The following is a 10,566-nucleotide window of genomic DNA, read 5'->3' on the forward strand; positions in this document are numbered from 1 at the left end:
ATACTGGAAATATCGATAAATTACAAAACATTTTAAGCACTACAGAAATGCAAGCAACGCTACGCGAATCAATAGAAAACGCAGATAATGTAGACTCAATGGTTAAGGCATTTACTGAAACCCTAACAAGCATAGGAACAGAAGCAGGTCTTTGTTCCCTAACTAAACAAACTAAAGCATTTAAAGAAAATACAGATTCACAAAAGTGGTTTGATTCAGAATGTGAAAACGAAAAGAAAAATCTTCGATCTCTTGGAAAACAAATTTGTAGGAATCCAAATAATGAACAACTTCGTAGGAATCTACATACCCATAAAAGGTCCTTTCGAAGCATGTGTAGACGTAAGAAAAACAAATATTTCAATTCAAAATTAATGAACCTTGACCTCAAAGATTCGAAATCCACCTGGAAGTCTTTGAAACAACTTTTTAATGTAGGCAAAGCAAAAAATGCAAACTCCTGTCGAGCAAACGAAAAGGACTTATTTAATCACTTCAAGACGCTTAATAGCTCCCAGACATCTGCAGTAAATACTACGGAGACCTTAGAACAGTCGCAAAGTCAAGGGGAATTAGATTTTTCCATTACAGATCAAGAAGTATATGAAGTTCTAAGTAACCTAAAGAAACATAAAGCTCCCGGCCCTGATAATATTCCAAATGAGCTATTGATAACGGGAAAGGAAGCACTAAAAGGACACCTAACGGTAATTTTCAATAAAATCCTAGACAACGGAAAGTTTCCCTGTTCATGGAATCTAGGATATATTGTTCCATTGCATAAAAAGGACGATCCAACGAAAGCTGAAAATTACCGTGGAATAACACTCCTTTCTGCAATTGGCAAAGTTTTTACGGCAATACTTAACAAACGGCTCTATGATTACCTAACTACGAATAATATAATTAAACAGGAACAGGGTGGGTTTAGAAAAAAGCACGGAACAACAGATAGTATTTTTATTCTGAAATCCGTAATCGATAAATATGTTAAAAGTAAGCCACGGAAGAAAAATAATTTCCTTTTTTCCTGCTTTGTAGATTTTCAAAAAGCGTTTGACTGCATCCCAAGGAAAAAATTAATGGCAAAACTTGAAAATGTTGGTATAAGTGGAAATTTTCTAAGAGTGATACAATCGATGTACTCCACTGATCAATCAGCAATCAAAGTAAATGGACACATTTCTCCGACATTTTCCTGTTATATGGGTGTTAAACAAGGCTGTATGCTGAGCCCTACGTTATTTAATTTATATCTTCACGATCTGCCTGACTCATTAAATTCGTGTAACAACAATGATGTAATGTTGAATGGCAAACCGATTAGTACTCTTTTATATGCAGATGACCTGGTTCTGTTCTCTAAATCTGCTAAAGGGCTTCAGAAATATCTCGACAAGCTAGAGGCATTTTGTGAACAATCAGGCTTAACAGTTAATATAACAAAGACAAAAGTGATGGTTTTCAATAATACAGGGAAGACAATGAATAACTTCCAATTCTATTTGAACAAATCTAAACTAGAAAACGTTAAATCATATAAATATTTAGGATTAAATTTTACAACCTTTGGAAACTTTACGTTTGCAAAACAAGAATTAAAAAAAGCTGCATTAAAGGCACTATTTCAGATGAAAAAACAAATGGGTGAATTTTTCACATCCAATATCAAATTAACTATAAAACTGTTTGACTCGCTTGTTACACCAATACTTCTATACGCAAGTGAGATATGGGGTATCGAAACATTAAGCACCAAAGACCAAGAGCCCATGGAACTTGTTCATTTGAAATTTTGCAAAATGCTCCTCAAGGTGACAAAGAATGCTAGTAACCTTGCATGCAGAGCTGAGTTAGGAAGGTTTCCGCTAAAATGCAAAGCATGCAGTAGAAGCTTTAAATTCTGGCATAAAATTATAAAGTCGGAACTACACCCAAAAAAACTTTCAGCCGAAGTCTACCAAGATATTAAAAATGAAACTAAAAAAGCCTTTTGGAGCATAAAAATTAAAACTACTTTAGAACAACTCGGATTGGGGATAATTTGGATGAAACAAAATGAACTTTCTCCAAGATGGTATGAATATGGAAAAATAATAACCCAAAGAATATATGACATTGAGAGGCAAATTTTATGGAGTAATCTCCACAATGATGAAAGGAAAGACGACAGACATAAAAATAAACTCAGAGTCTTTCGTCAGTTCAAAACGGATTATAACTTTGAAGAATATTTAAGTCAAGTCACCAATATTAAGCACAGAGTGGCGCTTACAAAATTAAGAATTAGTAACCATAAGCTTGAAGTAGAAACGGGGAGGTATAAGAGGCCTTATCTCATTTACGATGAAAGGATTTGCCCAGTGTGTAAGTCGGGAGTAGAAAACGAAAAACACTTTCTAGTTTGGTGTCCACTATATAACTCTCATAGAAACGACTTAAGAGAGTTCATAGAAAAAAACACCAGCATTAATTTCAACAATATGAGCGCTGACAGTCGTTTTATGTTCTTAATCAATTCAAAATCAGCGTCTCTACAAAGAGCCATATCAGCATACATTCATCAATGTATGCTGATACGTGAAAATGAATTAAGAAAATTATCTAATACATAGTATATATATATATACCTATAATATATTTGGAATCAAACACTCATGTACTATTAGTATAAGGTGCCAAATAAAATTGTATTGTATTGTATTGTATTGCTGTATATATTTCTAAAAATGAAAATAAATAAATAAAAAGAAGAGAAAAGACTCACAGAACTGTTCGATCAATAGATAGATTAAAGAATTATGATTGGTCAGGAGGAAAAAGAAAGAAAATACCGGATCTAATTTTAGACATATCCTAAGTTTAAGATCATATCATGGTTTGGCAGAAGTTAAGACTTCATTAAATGAAAAAAACATGAACGTTGGTGTCTTTATGTTTTAATTAGCTGTTAAGCCAAAAATAATAATAACTTTAACGAATAATGTTTTGTGGATTGCCGAGTACTTCTTCATTGCCTTGACTTTTTTCCATCTCTGTTTCGTCAATCTATGGATTTTACGAGCAACAATCATAATATGATATAGATTAAGGTCGTAATGATGAAATTATGAAGACACTTAAGCTTCTAATTCTTCGTCTCAACCCGTTTTCGGTCATCCTACTTAAGACGTACCGTATTTTTTAGCGATTTGCTTGACAGATGAGCTAAGCCGAGACAACTTGACGGTTTTAAATCAGTCGAATAGTTCACATGGTGTTGCTTTTTATTATCAGCCTGACCTCGATATCGATTTCAAATTGCCTAAAAATTCCATGAACAATTATTTCGAATACTAAAATTATAAATAAGGTCAAATCGCTACTATATATTTATTAAGTTATCACATTGAGTATCTTACTGTTTTAAATCATTACCGTTATAACTAGATATCCGTATGTTGTCTATGCTGATAGAAAGAGCTTTATTCATAAACCAACCCCTTATGAATGGCAATACATAAACGACAGCCTCATGAATGTGAATTTTTTTTCTAATTAAGTTACCTCTTCTATCCCCTGTAGGCGTGAACAGACTTCAAGTAAGTCTAAATTAATGAGGATCCATTACCAGACCTGTTATACGCCATAAATTCACTTATAAATTCACTGCTATTTGCGGTAAGCGATAAAAAAGATTTTTTTAAACCACCAAACCGGTAAGAATTTCTACCAAATTAGTAACCAAACTAAATCGCTCATGTCAAGTTTTCTTAATTTTCTGCGTATGGCGTCAAAACATTTAACTTCAAATACCATTCGTTTATCATTGGTTAATTGTTTTCGTATCTTTAACCTAATCTGTCGCTATCTTGAGTAGCTTCCCGTACCACAATCAGAAAATTGGAATAATTCAAACAATAATTAAAGCAACAGTTCATAAATGGGAAGATCTGATGTTCGAAGTCTTTTAACCGCTTTTAATTTAAAAAAGTATTTGTAGCTTAGGTACTGAGAAGGACACGATTTACTTTTGTCATCTGACCAAGATGCATCACTGTCAGTGGATAGAGCCTTGCTTTCCTTCTGGTTTGGCTAGACCTGAGGCTTTTTCGATTCGCTAAAAGAAATTATACCTGGCTAAATAAAATAAATAGTCGTTGTGTGTTGTTGTCCAAGTTGTGCAAGAGATGAGTAATGATTTTTAAAAGAGCCGTCAGTGACATGAATTGACCAGTTTAAAACTGAACGAACTAAAAGGAGTATATTACAAGCGAAAACATCTGATAAAAACACTGACATACCCTCTTATTGGTCAAAGTATTCCACTCAAATGGTACCAGGTTTATTGGAAGCTTCAGTACTTGCACAAAGACAATAGTCTCTTTTCTCGTAATTCGGTTAATACACTTGACTCATTTGTACAGGCTTAGCAAATCATTTGCAAAAGTCAACTGTGATGTATAGTTTAAAATCCCACGCACAGACTTTTCATGGTATTTGTCAATAGCTGACTTATAATCGAGGTTTAGATTGTGCAAATGAGCCTGTGGTCTTAAAAAACAGCGGTATGCATCGAGTGCGAAACATAGACAGAATCGGATGTGCGCTTATTTGAATTCGACTACAATTTGATGTGTTCGTGTTCGGCCACAAGACGAACATTTAAAACTTGTTCTCATCTATATATTTGACACCACACAACAATGATGATATGATAACATTTATGCGGAAAAACGTGTACTGACAGTAAAGCTTTACCTGCATGAACTTAGAACTTGTAATGGGTCATCAGTTGTTAGCTTATGTATTTAACTTAGGATTTTCAAGAAGTTTTGTTCTCACTTGCAATTTAAAAAAAAGGTGTTTAACAAAGCTTTTACGTCTGCTCAAAAAGTCCTGAGTACCATAATACTACGTTGATTTTTATTGAAATTTGCCAAATTTAGCTGAGATATAGCTTAGTATAATCTTAGGCTGCTTATAAGTATTGAGAATATGACGCCATCAGGACGAAATCGAATGGCCGGCATTTTTAATTCTTTTTAATCATTTTTATCTTTTGAAGGAAAAAAGATATTTAGAAAAAGAAAGTGACATTTTACTTTATTATCCTTTGAAAGGTCTTTCAATCCTGGCAAAAAAATCAAGTCTGAAATTTGATCGTAATGGCACTTAAACGCGCGTAGTGTTGGGGCTTAAATTAAGGTAAATATCAGTACAAATAATATTTGATTTGTTCATTTGATATTCCTATGTTTGACCTTTTTTCATCTTACTTTAATCCATTTGTGAACATGGCTTTTTTCTTTATGCGTTTACCATTGAACTGGCTTTTATTGAACATAATTTTATCTCAAATTCCCACGGCACACAGATTCATATTTGTGCATCGAATGAGCCGGTTTTATCCCAAAAATATAATTTTAAGTGATGGAGGAGTAGAGATCCCAGGTCAATCGTGCGAAACCAGGGTTTGCGGGCACCCTAAATAGTGGGTGGGGATGAGATTGAAAATTATATGAAACTAGTATGGGAAAAAGTGGGGGCTAAGATTGGAAAACCTAAGAGACTAGTATGGGAAAAGATGGGAAAAGGGAAAAAGTGCGAAGAGGGAGGGGTTGAGATTGGAAAATATATGAAGCTAGTATGAGTATGAGGAAAGGGAAAAAGTGTGTGTGTGGGAGGGAGGGTGGGGGGGGGGGAGGGGGTAGAGATTGGAAAATATATGAAACTACTATGAGTATGGGAAAAGGGAAAAAGTGTGTGTGTGGGGGGGGGGGGGTGGGTAGAGATTGGAAAATATATGAAACTACTATGAGTATGGGAAAAGGGAAAAAGTGTGCGTGTGGGGGGTGGGGGTGGGTAGAGATTGGAAAATATATGAAACTACTATGAGTATGGGAAAAGGGAAAAAGTGGGGGGGGGGGGGTGGGGGTGGGTAGAGATTGGAAAATATATGAAGCTACTATGAGTATGGGAAAAGGGAAAAAGTGTGTGTGTGTTTGGGGTGGGGGGGGGGTGGGTGGCTAGATATTGGAAAATATATCAAACTAGTATGAGTATGGCAAAAGGGAAAAAGGGGGGCTTAGATTGCAAAATATGAAACTATTATGGGAAAAGGGAAAAATTTAGGGGACGGGGCTGTAGCTCCCTTGCCCCTCCCCTCTGGAAACCCCGAAGCAATTCGGCACAATCTTAGAGTAGATCGAGTATCTAGCACTTTTATCTAAATTTTGGCTCCATGTGCCAACACCATTAAGAATACAGTCAATAAAATAACACTAGAAAGCCGTTGATTTTGGCAGTATTCCCACCGTTTCTTCCCATCAAGCACCGGGTTTTTTGGGCTGTTTTGGTTGATGTTGTATTTTTTTGTTGCTTTTAATTAAATGTGTAGGTATTTTTATTGGTGTGGGATTAAATACAACTCTGATTTAAGAAGATGTGGAAGACCTGGTCGGCCGAGTGGTCGATTCCTGACCCAGGCAATTGCGTTGTCCTTGAGATGCTTTACCTTAACGTGGCCTCACTTCACCCAGGTGTCATGATAAATGGGAACCAACGAATTGTTAGGGTAACTTGACGTGTTGGGGTATAACCTGCGATGGACTAGCATCCCATCCAGAGGAAGCAGCAATATACTTACTCGCTTCATGCTAAGGAAACCCGGGGTTAAGCGTCGGACTTTTTTTAAGAATTACTGAAACTTTCTCGTGGCACGCCATGGGATATCGTATTTGTCCCTATTTAATTAAAATACAGTTTCGAAGATGGGCTACTTGAAAAACCAATAAGCTGATAAAGTATTTGTTTGAGATAAATGTCAAGAAAAATAAACCAATAAAGCCTCTGCACTCAGTTACGTGTGGCAGCCATGACAGGAAGCACGACTATTTGGCTACCATCACGTGATGGTGCAAAGACTCTATATGGAAACAACATAAAAACTACAAATTGTATCAGGCAATACTAGTTTTTTAATGCGTGAATACGTCTCATTTTATTAATCATGTTGCATAGCCACATCATTACTTGTGATAACTAAACTCCACTTTATACGTTTTGACTTAGTTGTCGGCAGTACATTAACCTTGTTCCTGACTATTAGGACCTTTGAGTCTATATGTTTTTCATTGGGTGATAAAGCGGGCTTTTGGGATCCTGTGTCATTTCACCTCTCAGCTCAACGTCGTCAGGAATAACAAACTTGCTGGCGGTTTCTCTAGAATTAAAATTTTAAAAGGTTTATTAGATTTGGCATTAACATCACTGCTTGGAATATTCACAACATAGCCCTAACCTTCATACTGTAAAAGTTGATTTCTAAAACAAATTTATTGAATTTAAAAACAATTAGTATCTTGAAGAAACCTGAAATTCTACTGCAAATTTGGCATAGTTTCAGCAGCACACTTATTTACGAAAGTTGAGTCACATTTACTCCTTTCAATCACCTTGCAGCCCCTTTCTCGGGGGAATTTACCAATTAACAGCTAGGTTTATCTGATCAGAAGTATAACAGCCGTTCGAATGCATTTGATATGCATTAGTTTGGCTGTATATAAATAGTACTGAAACAAATAGAAAAGGAAAGGAAAGGAAAGAAAAGAAAAGAAGAGAAAAGAAAAGGAAGAAGGAAAAAGAATCGGATAAAGGCCTCATTTAGTATAACCCGAGGATCCGAACGTTACTTCCGTATGGGAATGAGTTCTTTTAAATAATTTTCGAAAGAAAAGTGGATGGCAAATGCAGGGCAAGTCAAAGACTGAGATACAAACCTCTTGATCTTGTTTTCACCACCGCAAACATTTGTTCTCTTATTTAGAAAAGTACATTTTGCTCCCATGGCATTGTCGCGGCTTATGATGACAAGAACGCAGAAAAATACCAATACTTTCATTTTGATCTGTTCACCCTTGATCACCTAAAACCATAACAAATAGACATGTTGCTCAGTTTTCAAAAACGGTTCCCGCGTCTACTTGCATTTCAGGCTATGGAAAGAAAACATGCATGCAGTCTACGGTAACCAAGACCCAACAATAGAAGTAACCTGGACTGAGTTTCATGATTGGTTCAAAAAGTATATGGGACTTTAAAAGAAAATAGATTGGTCTTCCCAAGTAATAAACCTAAACCTTACCTAATAAAAGATACGGTTCTGTACAAATAAGGGGGCAATCAAAAAGCAGCTTTTAATTGATACTGTATTACTTAAGAAATAAAGGTTTCGTTCAGCCCAAGAGACATAAAAGGTTTGACAACAGCTTTTGATAGAACCAAGATCTATAATACAAGATAGTTGTGAAATGAGGAATAGGTCAGTTCAAGTTATGGGTGATGCAAAGCAAAAATCAATTCCCACCAAGACATGACAAGACTACTAGAATACCTTACCAAATCAAGCTGGTTAACCTTAGGTTGACTACATGATGATACAAAATTAATGATAAATTATAAAAGTTGAAATAACAGCATCATTTCGAGATACCAACCTTAGTCTTTTTCTGAGGGTTGTTGTCTTTAGAAAGAGAACAAGACTAAAGTTGAGCATGCGTTCTTGTCTATTTATATGTTTTTTGCATTGCCCTTTGATAAAGATTCTTCGTGGCGGAAAAAGTATTCTCCCGAAATTCGGTTATCCTGTTCTATTCAATTGTTTCTCTTAGGAAGGAACAGCGCTAAACTAGATAGTAGATTGATAGTAGACTAGCTTATTCCACAACAAGTTCTAAAACAAAAAATAATGATGTTCTCAGGAATGACTACGGAACCGACATATTTTTTGCTAAAAACGAAATGGAGACGTTCTTCTGGACTGTTCCTCAATTAAAAGTTGCGAGACTGGCATAAAAGCCGGTTGGTCCATTTGCCTTTACCGGCACCTGAAGACAGGAGCGTATGATTGAGAGACTTCGAGTTAGACATTTCAATGTTCACAAAACAAGATAAAAGCTATTGAAACTGAGACGCTCGATTTCTCGACGATACCATACTGTTCACCGGCCGGCTTATGGTCTCTTGACTATGCTATCCACAGGTGGTTGAAAAACAACTGCGCAAATAAGCTATCCCTCTGTCAATGAAAATCGGAAGTGAAATTAAAGCGCAAAAAGATATAGGCACTTAAGAATTAAGTCACCTGGGCGGAAAGCTAAAATTGTACGGGAAATGCGGGCGGTATATTCGAAATTGTGGAAGAGTGACTGCGTGAACTAGAAAGTGATGGCTATGAAGAAAACTGGTGATTGAGTGGAGGAAATGTACCAGAACTTAAAGTTATATTATGAAATTTCGATTTATATGTGAAGTGGTTTTTCAATTGTTTAAAGCTGAGATATGCATACAAGGATATGTTGGTGGGGGAGGCGGGGTGGTTTAATGTGCGATAATGGACAAAAGCATGTTGCCTTTTCTTGCAGTCAAACAAGCTCGTGCGTTCCCATCGAGTTTGGAAGATATAACCTGCCTATTTTTTGAAGATTGATTTCACGTTTGTCTTTAAACTTACAAAAATGAAACGGAAATTGAAAATCTTAAATCAAGCCTCGATTTCAATCCTGTGATTTTTGAAAGATGATTTGGATGAAAGATGATGGGATATCTAGACACTCAAGTGAAAATACACACACAGCATCAGCTTCCCCGATTGGTCGCTCTCGGTAAAATGGGGCAACGCGCGCAACACAGTGGTATTCTCAAAATCACCCGGGGGATGTACTTTCTAAAATGTATTTACGGCTTAATGACCAACAGGTTTCTCAACCCAATTGATAAGGCAGTTGATAGAGATCGAATCAGAATTTAAAAGTTGATTTTGTGGTAGGGGGAAAAACGGAGAACCCGAAAGAAAAACCTTTGAAGCATAGAGGCAACTCTACTCGTGAACCCGGGTCACATTGGGGAGATTGAGGCGGCGTATTATTAGCAGCGCACGCTACCCTAGCCTCCTTCGCAGCCGTTCTTAGGGTCGTCTCGCAAAAGATGCGCTTTCAAGTTTCGTATTCAACGGATTCGTGTGGAAGGAAGGCCAATCCTTAAAGAAATGTTGCGTGACGACCCTAAGAACGGCTGAGAAGCTGGAGGCTAACGCTACCCGTACTCAGTTCTAATCCAGGAGCTAAAACAAAATGGCGGGGATCTGTTGACTTTCTTCAAACTGCCAAGAAGAACTCTAAGATATAGGTTTGAGAACTCCTCCATCGAGAAACACACCGTGACAGCAGACTTGTGTGCGATACAATATTCGAAAGAAAATCCATTATTTGCATAATAATATGATTAACGACGATCTTAAAGCGCAAGGGTTTTCCGGCCGGTTCTCCGGTTTTCCTCCCTCCTCAAAAATCAACTTCTAAATTCTAATTCGATCTTTGGGCTTTCACTTAGTTTGGAGCCTAGCTCTGTTGTGATTGTCCTACGCTGTGATACAACAGCGAAAAGCTTTGTAGATTTTTTTTATTTTTTATTTTTTTAACCCACGATTGTAGAGTTTAATCTTGGTTTAGGCCTATTCCTAGATTAGCTCAATTGAGCTTTGGCCCAACACTGAACCCGGCCCTGACGTTTAACCCTCCGCTCAAA

General features: G+C 36.7%; 1 long non-coding RNA gene across 1 annotated transcript; it reads right to left on the reverse strand.

Moving 5' to 3' along the window:
* Positions 1 to 6,952: 6,952 nt before the first annotated feature.
* Positions 6,953 to 8,546, reverse strand: LOC148906699 (uncharacterized). Its single transcript, XR_016121356.1, has 3 exons — positions 8,478 to 8,546; positions 7,761 to 7,906; positions 6,953 to 7,204 (listed from the first exon to the last, which is right to left on the reverse strand). It is a non-coding gene; the product is annotated as an uncharacterized LOC148906699 (long non-coding RNA).
* Between the last annotated feature and the right edge of the window lie 2,020 nt (positions 8,547 to 10,566).

Source organism: Actinia tenebrosa, unplaced genomic scaffold (genome assembly GCF_029948245.1).
Source record: "Actinia tenebrosa isolate PJP-AT-01 unplaced genomic scaffold, QUT_ActTen_1.0 PGA_scaffold5__44_contigs__length_20552954, whole genome shotgun sequence".
In the NCBI taxonomy this organism is placed as follows: Eukaryota; Metazoa; Cnidaria; class Anthozoa; order Actiniaria; family Actiniidae; genus Actinia; species Actinia tenebrosa.